The sequence below is a fragment of the Leptopilina heterotoma genome, unplaced genomic scaffold (assembly GCF_015476425.1).
Source record: "Leptopilina heterotoma isolate Lh14 unplaced genomic scaffold, ASM1547642v1 Lhet_16, whole genome shotgun sequence".
NCBI lineage: Eukaryota > Metazoa > Arthropoda > Insecta > Hymenoptera > Figitidae > Leptopilina > Leptopilina heterotoma.
In genome coordinates, this window is record NW_025110874.1 from 2675101 (window position 1) to 2687186 (window position 12086).

The window sequence follows — 12086 nt, forward strand, 5'->3', positions numbered from 1 at the left end:
GAGTTCGTGGATGCGTACTCTGTGGCCGACCAAATGCATGTGTGAGTGTTCTTGCTTCAAGCAAAGCTTGAAGAGTGAGAGAGTATTTAGTAATTTACTAATTTTCCAAGAGGAAAATCCTTTACTTTTGAAGCATACAATATACACCCTAAAAAAAGTAATCTTGATTTCATGCTGATTCCTCTAAATTGAATGCATATTTTCCTCTTATATATGGGTGACTCTTCTGAAAGTGATATTTTTGATGTCTCGATTAATTTTTATGGTTTTTTTTCAAACTCTTAGACATTTTTTAAAAATAGTCTCAGAAAGTACAATGTTTTTTCTATGATTATCTGCATGTTGCAAATTTTTTTCAAGTATGAAAAACAAAAAACATTTATTATCATTATTTTTTGGTTAAGTTACAAATATAAAAAGAAGCAAAATTTTAAGAGACAGTGTAATTGTATTAAAATTTGTATTATTTAGTAAATCTTATTTAAGGTGTATATTTATTTGCATAATTATGCAAATACCTTATATCATCGTACGCTACGTGTTTTACTTCGCAACGTTTACTGTCATATTAATACTTAAAGAGCTTTTTGTGGGAAAGTTAAAGAGCAAAGCTCGTTAGCCATATTATACATTAACAAGTCGTTACCACTTTAGAGAAGAGAGAGAGAGAACTGTGGTCCATTATCGACGACACAAAAATACCTAGTCCTGGAGTCCTCTCCTTCTCAAATTACACCGTTTTTCTGTAGAAGAATACAAAGAACCATATAGATTTCCATAAATCATAAATACTTAAAGACGTGTCTATTTTCATTTTTAACCAAGCTGGAGACAATATGTCACGATGGCTGGTAATATTTTCTCAGCTGGAACTTTTCACTATATGGAATATGATGGATTTGAAAAGAGATATTTTCTAAATTACAGAATTTAACGGAAAGTGTTTTGTTTTTGACACCTTTTTCATTCCTGTTTTTTTCCACGCTTTAAAATAACACAGTTCTTGAGACAAGTGTTATAGTTTGTCCGCAGCTTTATTTTTAAGTCCATGTGTGACACATGCTTTGTCTTTCCACTAGAGGAAGTTATCAATCATCTTGTTTTCAAATAATAGTCATATTGATTATAGAATTTCTAATAAATTTCATCTCTAACTCAAAGATACATTACATTTTTTGAAGATTTGGTATTTTTTTTGTTTTATAATTATTTGATTGTGATTTTTTTGTTTATATTCATTACTGACTGGATGGAAATATTTTTTCTATATAGGAAATTTGAAAAGAGAAAAAAAATGTGTTTAAAACCATTTGTAGATTGCAATCATCTGCTTCTGAATAATCAATAGAATGAGAGAATTGGTTGTGGCACATATCCAGTTGTAAAGCCGTGTTCTGGATCGTTTTACGTCTCCGCGAATCTCGCGAAACATGGTTTAACGCTCCAGGGAAGAAGTGCGGTCATCCTCGCTTAACGACTTTGCTAACCGTTATCGTTCTTTCGAAGAACTTCCCTTACACACACTGGTAGTCTCCCGTCGAACAGTTGATCCAGTTCTGGATCTATATACGTGTATATAGATATAAAGTGGGGAGTGAAACCCGGTTTATTATCAACCGGCAGAATGTACTCGCGCTGATTCAGCTATCTTTCGTTTGGTATATAGTGACCAGTTAATAACTCGAAATTGACATTACGTTCCGCCATATTTCCATATATTTACTTTTTTGCAAAGAAAAAATATACTTTGAAGGAAATCTTAATGATTCTTTACCCCTTATCGTTTATGTAGATTTAAGTTTATTTACATCTACATCATACATATTTATAGGGGTTTTTATTATGTTTATTCTCAATATGAATATATCTTTGATAAAGCAAAGATTTTTTGCAGTAACATATCAAAATGGAAAATACATTTTGTTGTTCTTTACATTAAATTCTTTATTTGATAAATTTACAAAATTAACCGTTTGTCTGTAATTATTTGAAGTAGAGTATAACAGGAGGGTTAAGTGAAATAATAATTTTTGCCGAGATTTATTTGGAAACTTATGCAGGGTTGCCACGCTTTTGCTCATTTCAAATTCCCTGACTTTTTCAGGTTTTCCAGGTTAAAAAATAGAATTTCTCCAGGTTTTTAAAACTACATTTATATTTTACAAAATTTTTAATTCTAACCTTTTTGAAATGAAACATCTTATAAAAAATTGTTATTAAACATGAAAATATCGATCACTCCGAGTCTTCGACTCGGAGCATTCGATATCTTCATGTTTTATAGTAATTAAAAATGTTGGACCGATAAAATCATTATTTTATACCTATTATAAGAATATTGTTACTCTAACTTATTCAAAATTACTTTCATTATTTTAATTCAATTATTGTTTTCCACAATTTTTAACTAAAATTTTTCTTTAAATTAATTAATTTCTGAAAAATTTCTTTCAACATTTTCAAATCCTTTTGTTTACAAATTCAATTTTACGAAATTTCATCGATTATTCAGGTATTCGAAATTCTTCAATCAAATATATATTAAAAAATAAAAAATTTAAATAACTTCAAAAAAATTCAATTCAACTTTTACAAAAAAATTAAATCTACACAATTTTAAGTTAAAAGTATAAAAAATTCAAACATTAAAAGATTATAATTTGAAACCTTTTCAAAACTCAATTATTATCTAAAGTTTTAACTGAAATTCATATTTGAATCAATTATTATTAGAAAATTCTACGACAATTCAATTATTTAAATACAAAAAAATAATTTATTGAAGAATTAAATGTTTTTTAAAATTCAACTCTTATTTGAAGAATTTTATCAACAAATTTTTAAATAAGTAATAAAAAATCTTTTGACGAATTTTAATAAAATTTTTAACAATATTTTCATTTTTCGAGAAATTACATTAAAAATGTATTAAAAATAATTGAATTTCTGTAAAAAAATTTCATTGAATTGAGAAAAGTTTTTAAAAATAATTGAAATTTTGTCAAGAATTTTATTAAATTTTTTTTAAATAATTGAAATATTGCCAAGAATTTGATTAAAAATTTTGAAAATAATTGAATTTTAGAGAAAAATTTTAATATTAATAAAAATAATTGAAATTTTGACTATAACTTTTATTAAACTTTTGACTATAATTGAATTTCTGCTAAGAATTTTATTACTTTTGAAAATAATTTAATTTTTGAGACGAATTTTTTAATAATATTTCTTTTTGAATACCTAATTATTTTTAATACAAAAATAAATAATTTATTGAATAATTGAATGTTTCTCAAAATTGAATTCTCATAAAGAATTTTATTAACAAATTTTTAAATAATTGCATTATTTTGTCGAATTTTAATAAAATTTTAAGAATAATCACATTTTTCGAGGAATTCGATTAAAATTGTATTAAAAAATAATTGAAATTCTGCAATGAGTTTTATTATCAATAAAAATAATAATTGAATCCCTGTAAAAAATTTTATTACACATTTATAAAAATAATTGAATCTCTGTAAACATATAAATTGAATATTTTTTAAAATAATAGATTTATTGCGAAGAAATTTATAGAAAAATTCATTTCTTTTGGAAATTTTTTTTAAAAATAGTAGATATTGAAAATCATTGACTGGAGGAGAATTTTTGAAAAAAAATTGAATTTGTTAAAAAGAATTTCATTAAAATTTTTGAAAATAATTGAATTTTGGTGAAAAATTTTAATATTTATAAAGATAATTGAAATTTTGACGATAAATTTTTTAAACTTTTGACCATAATTGAATTTCTGCGAAGAATTTTATCACTTTTGAAAATAATTGAATTTCTTTGATGAATTTTAATAAAATTTGTAAGAATAATTATACATTTTTCGAGAAATCCCATTAAAATTGTATTAAAAATAATTGAAATTTTGCGATGAGTTTTATTATTTATGAAAATAATTGTAAATCTATAAATTTTTTGATTATTTATGAAAATAATTGAATTATTGCGAAGAAAAATTGTAAAGGCAACTTTTTTAAAATTGAATTAAGAAAATTGAATTAAAGAAAAATTAGATTTCAAGAATAAGCACAATAACTTTAGAAAACAATAATTTTCCAGGATTCCAATCAAAGTTCCCTGACTTTCCAAGGTTTTTTCAAGGTTTATAAAAATTCCCTGACATTTCCAGGTTTTCCAGGTTTCCAGGTTGCGTGGCAACCCTGTTATGAGATGTTTCTTTGACGTGATAAATTGTTTTCGGATTAAGAAAATGGTAACTTTTTTATTTTTAATATTTTGAGCCAAAAATTTAAATGAATACTCTCAAAACATATGTTCTAGAATATTAAAAACATAGTCCTTTAGCGTTCCTTAAAAAATTGAGAATTTATTTTGAAATTTGAAACGAATCGATTTTACGTATATAAAGTGTACATTTTACCAATATCACTGTAAAAAGAAGGCATATTCACAATAGTTTAAGACTCTAACTATATTATATACACACTAAAAAAAAAGTTTTACTTTCAGCCTATTTTTGAGGCTGAATTTAAGGTGTAAACGGAGTCAGCCCCGTTAAACAAGGACAGACTTATGTGAAATACATGGGCTGAATTTAAGGTGTAAACGGAGTCAGACTTTTTTTTCCTGTGTATCAGAGCCTAATGGACCACACTTGTTTCAAATTTATCTACAAATTTATCAGTTAAAAATTTGTTATGGGTCAAATTCATCCAGCGTTTTCTCCGTGGGTTAACTTGTAATAATTGAAAATAATTCTAAAGTACAGTAGAGTGGAGTGAAACCACCAATTCGCTTTTATTTTCGTGTTGTACGTGTTAACGACCAAACATTCGTCGTGAATGGTAGTTCTGACATTCTCCGCCCGTCTTAGGAGTTTCAAGCTGTTTACCAAAAGGACTGCCGAATAACAGTTTCATAAGTGAAATAGAAACAAGTTTAACAATTTTTTTATTATTTGAAATTTTTTAAATGTTTCGGAAGTAATTATATTTTTTTCTTAAATTAAATAAAAAAAAATTTCGAAAAAAAATTGAAAGGCGCAGAAATTTGTTGATTCTTTCCTTTTAGGATCGCGTTAATTGTTTCTTCTTATTAGTAGATTTGAGGAGAAATAATAAGTTCCAAGGAGCCTTTGACTTTCAATTATATAACAATGTAATAGTAGCCAGTATAGCGAATGGCTGAAGACACATGTTCAGACTGTCATAACTAACATTCATGTCAAACGTAATGTTTATAAAACGTACGACGCGAAAATAAAAGCAATTTGGCGGTTTTGACCCACTCTATATTCTACCTTGAAATACTAGGAATTATTTTAAAATATTCTAAGATATCTTAAAGCACATTAAGTGTCTTGTAGTATACATTGTTCTGAACAGAATTTAGAGTTATCTGAAGTTTACTGTGTAATATATCCTGAAGCTTCTTGAAACACTCGTAATTAAAGTATTTAGAAATGTACTTGAAATGTCGTAAATTATTTTGAAGTACATGAAGTATCTAGAAGTTATTGAATTCCAAGAATTTTTGGTTTTCGTTTTCAAATTTCTCGGTATCATTCCCGGGAACTTTGTCACGTGGGTAAACATTCCAATGTACTATTTTAAATTATTAATATTAAAATAGATATTTATTTATTACCATAGCAGCACTGAATGAAAATTTTAATCTAATTTGTAACCTTAAGACTTTTGTCTTTTTTTAAATTCCTGTGATTAATTTCTTTTTAAAACAAGGAGCTGTTGATTACGAATCTAAAGTTTGTTTTAAAAAATTCAAAATGGTGAAAAAATATTTCAGTATCTGAAATTATGTTGCGCTATAGAAAATTTAAAAAAGTATCAAAATTAATCAATTTTATTCTAAAATGGAAGATACTGTTTTCCTCTCTCACTCCTTATTTTAAGATATCAAAAGTGTCACCTATTTTTGGAATGAAGTTGTTCACTCATCCTCGTGTAAGTAAAGAAAAGTTTATGAAAATATTAAGAAGTATTTTTTTGCATTTGTCTTCAGGTGGCAGTACAATAATTTTCGATAGAAATTTCTCTTCGTGTATATAGTTTTGCTAGACTCCTTACTCTTCCAAATATAGTTTTACGATATCATCTTTGTGGTCTATGAAACGGCTCCACGCCAGTTAAAGTTTATCGGACGGTGTGATCAAGTTGAAATTGCGATCAAGAGCCATTCTGTGATGGAAGGATAAGAACGGATCAGTTTCATCGCTTTTGGCTAACCGATCAAACTGATTTAGAAAATGATATCAAACAACTTATTAGAATTTTACTTGACTCTATTTTAAAGCTACAATAGCTCTTGACCAACTTTTCTTTTTCACACACCCTCTCTCTGTTTTGTGTTTAATCTTAAAAAATAATCTCGAGTACAAATTCTAAAATTGGGTCAATCAGTATATTATACAATATGTATTTATATATATTTAATTAAAGGGAATTTAATATACTACAGTTTTGATAATGAAAATTGTGTTGGGAGACTTGAATATGTAGGTGGAAATAACTTTCAGTAAAAGTTGGTAAAGGCAACATGTCCTGACTGATTAATGGGTATGTGACCAATTATTTTCAGTAATTTATTTATAAACTTAGTTGGTTTTCTGTACCTCTCTAATTTGCTCGATTCCAGTCTCTATTTACACACACACACACATACACAAATGTGAGTTATAATAGAAGGGGGAATGTATGTGTGAGAACAGAAGAAAATGATTTTAAGTTCCTCTTAGACATGTGATGACCATTCTGGCATCACAAAGCTCACATTTGACTCTGCCAAATATTTTTGCAGAAAAGAAAATAGCTTGTTATTGCTCAATCTATTATTTCTTGCCATTGTCTTTAGGAACTATTAAAACGTGAAGGAAAAAAAGCGCAGTTACGGATGATGTTTACATATAGGTATTTATTCCAGCTGCAATAGTGTGGTTTTATATAGGAATTAGTTTATGAATTCTTATTTATTACTAGTTACTTCATTTATCTTGCCATTTTCCTATATATATATTTAAATTTTTCTAATTCTGTTGCACTTCTTTTTATATATTTTTTAAAATTATTTTGCACATAAATATGTATTTTATAAGAGTAAAAGTGTCACATAAATATTTTTAATATTCTAGTATGTGCCTACCGTATGTAAATTAAAAGCCTACAGACTCAGTGCCATATAGGTCTACACAACTTGCTTGTTCAAGAATTTACATTTCAGTATATGTACGAAAACAAAGAGAACCTTAAAATTTTGCTTGTTTACAATTTGAATATAAAAGATTAACGCTATAAAATAGTCAGAAAGACTTATTTTAAACTTTGTTTTAATTTGCAATATTCTTAACTGTTGTAGTTAAATTTTTTCCTAAGTAGAATCACACCACTGTGATTAATAATAAATAAATTTTATACAATTAACTCATTGTTTCACTTACATTGACTCATTTTTTTTAACTATTAATTTTTCATAAAAAATAGAAACTATGTTTTATCTTCGGACGTAACAATTTGATGAAATTATATTTTTTAGGAAATTTTTATTTCGGACCGTTTTAGGCCTATATAAGCACTTTTAACTAGTAGGTGCTGATTACTGGGTGCTAGTTATAGCTTCTTAAAAAATGTTTCACTTTAAAAATAAATGCTCAAAATTAAGTGGGTGCTGATAACTAGGTGCCAGTTACAGTTTCATAACACTGTAAATTGCGAGGTATTAAAACGCGTTGCAGATTAAATTAACACCAAACAGGATTAAAATAATCCATTTTGGTTTTATTTTTTACTATATGAATGAAATTTTACTTCAAATCAAAACCAAGTCATCGTTTACTATAACTAACTAACTAATTTACTAACTAACTTACAAACTTAATTACTAATTAATTTACTAACTAACTTACTTAACTTAGTTATTAACTTAGAAACTTAATTACAAATTAACTAACTGGCTAACTAGCTAACTTACTAACTAACTATTTTACTAACTAGCTAACTTACTTACTTGACTTAGTTTCTAACTAACTAGTTAACTTAGTTACGAACTAACTTACTAAGTTAGTCAGTAACTAAGATAGTAGTTTAATAAGTTAGTTAGTAATTAAGTTAGTTAGTTAATTATTGTCTTTGGTGAAGCTAAATTCGTCGAATTTTGACAAATCTTTGGACTTGGTGTTTGATTTAAAGTAAATATTCATTCATAGTAAAAAATAACATCAAAATGGATTATTTTAATAATCCTTTCTGGTGCAGGGTTGCCACGCAACCTGGAAAAACCTGGAAAACCTGGAAATGTCAGGGAATTTTTATAAACCTTGAAAAAACCTGGAAAAGTCAGGGAATTTTTATTGGAATCCTGGAAAATTATTGTTTTCTAAAGTTATTGTGCTTATTCTTGAAATCTAATTTTTCTTTAATTCAATTTTCTTAATTCAATTTTAAAGGAGTTGCCTTTGCAATTTTTCTTCGCAATAATTCAATTATTTTCATAAATAATCAAAAAATTTATAGATTTTCAATTATTTTCATAAATAATAAAACTCATCGTAAAATTTCAATTATTTTTAATACAATTTTAATGGGATTTCTCGAAAATGTATAATTATTCTTAAAAATTTTATTCAAATTTATCAAAGAAATTCAATTATTTTCAAAAGTAATAAAATTCTTCGCAGAAATTAAATTATGGTCAAAAGTTTAAAAAATTTATCGTCGAAATTTCAATTATCTTTATAAATATTAAAATTTTTCTCCAAAATTCAAATATTTTCAAAAATTTTAATAAAATTCTTTTTAAAAAATTCAATTTTTTTTCCAAAATTCTCCTCCAGTCAATAAATTTCAATATCTACTATTTTAATAAAATTTTCCAAAAGAAATGAATTATTTTAAAATTTTTTTTATAAATTTCTTCGCAATAATTCTATTATTTTCAAAAATATTCAATTTATGTTTACAGATATTCAATTATTTTTATAAATATGTAATACAATTTTTTACAGGGATTCAATTATTATTTTCATAAATAATAAAACTCATTGCACAATTTCAATTATTTTTGATACAATTTTAATCGAATTCCTCAAAAAATGTTATTATACTTAAAAATTTTATTAAAATTCGTCAAAAGAATTCAATTATTTTCAAAAGTAATAAAATTCTTAGCAGAAATTCAATTATGGTCAAAAGTTTCATAAAAGTTATAGTCAAAATTTCAATTATTTTTATAAATATTAAAACTTTTCTCTAAAATTCGATTATTTTTAAAAATTTTAATAAAATTCTTGGCAATATTTCAATTACATATTTAAAAAAATTTTAATAAAATTCTTGACAAAATTGCAATTATTTTCAAAAACTTTTCTCAATTTAATGAAATTTATTTACAGAAATTCAATTATTTTTAATACATTTTTAATCTAATTTCTCGAAAAATGAAATTGTTCTTTAAAATTTTATTAAAATTCGTCAAAAGAATTTTAATTACCTATTTAAAAATTTGTTGATAAAATTCTTTAAATGCCCCAAGCAAAAATTTCTGTCAAATGCCAGTATTCACAACTGGCGCAGTATTGCACCAGTACTGGCATGCCAGCAGTTAGCTTGCCAGTACTGGTTCAGTACTGGTTTCATTAAAATTTCTGTACTACGCCAGTACTGCCCTTTAAGACTGGTATGCCAGTACTATGCCAGTACTGTGCCAGTATTGCGAAAACAACACTGGCAAACCAGTACTACGCCAGTACTGTGCCAGTATTGCTAACACGGCAAACTGACAATAGTCAGTTAGGAATTATAATTAATGGAAATTTATGCAGTAATTTATAGAAACTTTCGCAATAATTCGTAAAGATATGTTCCACATAAGTTACAATTAAAAACTTTTATTTTAGCAATTTATGGAAATTTTTGCGGTAATTTATAGAAATTTTCGCAATAATATAGTAAAGACATGTAAAGCAAAAATTATTATTAAAATTTTGGATTTCAGTCATTTATGGAAATTTTACGGTAATTTATGGAAATTTATGCGGTAATTAATGAAAATTTATACGATAATTTATTAAAATATGTAAAACACAAATTAGACCTAAAATATTTAATGTCGGTAATTTATGGTAATTTATGGATATTTTAGAGGTAATTTATGGAAATTTATTAGGTAATTTACTTATTTGGTTTTTTTGAATTTAATTCAATTAAATAATAATTTAACTTAATTACGCAGTTAAACGCTCTTTATTAATTGTAAGTGTCAAAGGTGTCGAAAATTAAAATTTATTATCCTGTAGCTTCGATAGGGTAGTGGCTAGAGTATTAGGCTAAAAGTCCGTAGGTCGTGGGTTCGATTCCCCACAATGGCAAATTTTATTTTGTTATAGGTTTGCGTTTATTCTGCGTTGTAAACATTAATTTGATTAAAAGTTAAAAGTTGGGGATTATTACATGTTTGCAAATATAAATTAATTTTTTTTTATTATATTTATATTGAATTTTAATAAATTTTCCACCAGATTGGAAAATAGACGGTCTGGTCTGATTCAGGCCAGCGCCAGAAGATTTTTCTACACGGGTACTAAACCAGTACTGAACCAGTACTGCGCCAGTACTAAACCAGTACTGGCTGCCAGTACTGCGCCAGTACTGGGCAGTACTGGCGCAGTACTGCGCCAGTAACATCGAACCAGTACTGAAAAGCGTTATCATTTCGGTCAAATGCTAGTACTGGTTCAACCATGGCGGCCAGTACTCCGCCAGTACTGGGCAGTACTGGCGCAGTACTGCGCCAGTTGTCAATTTTTGCTTGGGTGAGAGTTGAATTTTAAAAAACATTGAATTCTTCAATAAATTATTTTTTTTGTATTTAAATAATTGAATTGTCGTAGAATTTTCTAATAATAATTGATTGAAATATGAATTTCAGTTAAAACTTTAGATAATAATTGAGTTTTGAAAAGCAGGTCTCAAATTGTAATCTTTGAATGTTTGAATTTTTCATACTTTTAACTTAAAATTGTGTAGATTTAATTTTTTTGTAAAAGTTGAATTGAATTTTTCTGAAGTTATTTGAAGTTTTTATTTTCAAATATATATTTGATTGAAGAATTTCCGAATACCTGAATAATCGATGGAATTTCGTAAAATTGAATTGTAAACAAAAGGATTTGAAAATGTTGAAAGAAATTTTTAAGAAATTATTAATAATAATTAATTTACACTTTATAAAGAAGAATTTTAGTTAAAAAATTGTGGAAAACAATAATTGAATTTAAATAATGAGAGTAATTTTGAATAAGTTATAATAACAATATTCTTATAGTATAAAATAATGATTTTATTAGTCGGTCATTTTTAATTATTTATAAAACATGAAGATATCGATTGCTCCGAGTCGAAGACTCGGAGTGATCGATTTCTTCATGTTTTATAACAATTTTTTATAAGTTGTTTAATTTCAAAAAGGTTTGAATCAAAGATTTTGTAAAATATAAATGTAGTTTTAAAAACCTGTAAAAATTCCGTTTTCATACCTCAGGCACAAAATAGGCGCTTTTAGATAGCAGCCGACAGGAACTAAATGCCATTCATTTGTCCACTTGAATAAAAATGGCGACCTTTTTTTTCCATGGGCAAAAAAAACAGCTAGTTCCATGCGTTATTTGTGCTCATGGGAAAAAAAGGCCGCCATTTTTATACAAGTCGAACAAGTGAATGACTTTTACTCCCTGTCGTCTGCTATCTGAAATCGCCACTTTTGTGCCTTTGGAATAAAAAATATCGTAAGTAACACGGGACTTAATGGCTGCCTTTACGTACCTTGTTGCTTAATATACTATTTTTAACCTGGAAAACCTGTAAAAGTCAGGGAATTTGAAATGAGCAAAAGCGTGCGGCAACCCTGCTGGTGTTAGTAAAATCTTAGAAGGATTAAACTGTTGCAAATACTATCTGTTACTATCATTATAAATATAATATTAATTCATTATTAAATATTACAGTAACGCCTTATTTTTGTCCCAAGAAAGCAGAAATAAGGTTTTATAGTAAAAGTCAGAC

The 12086-nt window shown here is 26.5% G+C and overlaps 1 protein-coding gene across 1 annotated transcript in view; it reads left to right on the forward strand.

Moving 5' to 3' along the window:
- Positions 1-12086, forward strand: part of LOC122498765 (RNA pseudouridylate synthase domain-containing protein 2-like) — a 486414-nt gene that overhangs the window by 37000 nt on the left and 437328 nt on the right. The gene's annotated exons all lie outside the window — the stretch shown is intronic.